Here is a 1,689-nt window from a genome sequence, read left to right as displayed (position 1 = left end):
TCCTACTCATGAGCTACGGGTGCTGCCCCTTTTATTTTATTTTATTTTTGAGGCAGAGGCTCAGTCACTCTGACTTCAGTAGAGTGTCATGGCATTGTAGCTCACAGTAACCTCAAACTCTTGGGCTCAAGTGATCCTCTTGCCTTAGCCTCCTGAATAGTTGGAACTATAGGAGCTGGCTAGGATATCTGGCTAGTTATTCTATTTTTAGTAGAGATGGAGTTTTGCTCTTGCTCTGGCTGGTCTCAAACTCCTGAGCTCAAGCAATCCACCTGTCTTGGCCTTCCAGAGTGCTGAGATTACAGGTGTGAGCCACTGTGCCCAGTCTTAGGGCAGAGTTCTTGCTATAAGTAGTTGTGACTGAGAGGAAAGAAAAGAAAGTTAGGATGAGGCTAAGAGAATATGAAATGACGTCCATTCAAATAGCCACAAATTAAAGAAATTTTTAGTTACAGCTCAACCCAAACTTGTTTTTCTGGGATTTTTTTTTTTTTGCTTTTGATGGCTCAAAGTTCCTGCAGGATTTTTCCCAACATCATAATGCAGAGGATGAAGCCAGATCTTCCCAGTCTCCTGCTTATTAGACTAAACAGTAAAAGGAAATTGTTTTTTTCTTTTGAGAAATAAGGAGAGTCTATGTTGTTGGCATTTCCTTTTGGGGATGGATCCTGTGTCTGGCTTTTTTTTTTTAATTGAGACTGAGTCTCCCTTTGTTGCCCTTCTTGGTAGAGTACCATGGCATCACAGCTCACAGCAACCTCAAACTTTTGGGCTCAAGAGATTCTCTCGCCTCAGCCTCCCATGTAGCTGGGACTATAGGCGCCTGCCTCAATGCCTGGCTTTTTTTTTTTAAGCAGCCTGGGCTACGTTCAAATCCACCAACCCTGGTGCATGTGGCTGGCGCCCTACCCTGTGAGCTATAGGCGCCTCCTGGCTTTGTTTTTTAAAAGGGTAGGTCCAGGCTGTATGTGGTGGCTTATACCTGTAATCCCAAAATAGCCCAGGCAGGCATCGCCTGAGCTCAGGAGTTTGAGACCAGCCTGAGCAAGAGCAAGACTCCTGACAGCCATTGCAGTACATTGAGCTCCATAGAGACAGTGCCAGGGCAAGTGAGAGCTGGACAGTCACTGGGCGACTCTGTGCCTCGCTGAGGAAAAATAACTAAACATGGGCAAAGGAGATCCTAAGAAACTGAGAGGCAAAATGTCATCATATGCATTTGTTGTGCAAACTTGTCAGGAGGAGCACAAGAAGAAGCACCCAGATGCTTCAGTCAACTTCTCAGAGCTTTCTAAGAAGTGCTCAGAGAGGTGGAAGACCATGTCTGCTAAAGAGAAAGGAAAATTTGAAGATATGGTAAAGGCGGACAAGGCCCGTTATGAAAGAGAAATGAAAACCTATATCCCTCCTAAAGGGGAAACAAAAAAGGAGTTCAAGGATCCCAATGCACCCAAGAGGCCTCCTTCGACCTTTTTCTTGTTCTGAGTATCGCCCCCAAAAATCAAAGGAGAACATCCCAGCTTATCCATTGGTGATGTTGCAAAGAAGCTGGGAGAGATGTGGAGTAACACTGCTGGGGGTGACAAGCAGCCTGATGAAAAGAAGGCTGCAAAGCTGAAGGAAAAATATGAAAAGGATATTGCTGCATACCGAGCTAAAGGAAAGCCTGATGCAGCGAAAAAGGGAGTC

General features: G+C 45.2%; 1 pseudogene; it reads left to right on the top strand.

Moving 5' to 3' along the window:
• Window positions 1-1,167: 1,167 nt before the first annotated feature.
• Window positions 1,168-1,689, top strand: part of LOC100950296 — a 17,226-nt pseudogene continuing 16,704 nt past the window's right edge.

This window comes from Otolemur garnettii, unplaced genomic scaffold (genome assembly GCF_000181295.1).
Source record: "Otolemur garnettii isolate 467f Iridium unplaced genomic scaffold, OtoGar3 scaffold00034, whole genome shotgun sequence".
Lineage (NCBI taxonomy): Eukaryota > Metazoa > Chordata > Mammalia > Primates > Galagidae > Otolemur > Otolemur garnettii.
The sequence above is the reverse complement of the archived record's forward strand: the minus strand, read 5'-3'. Positions and strand labels throughout refer to the sequence as shown.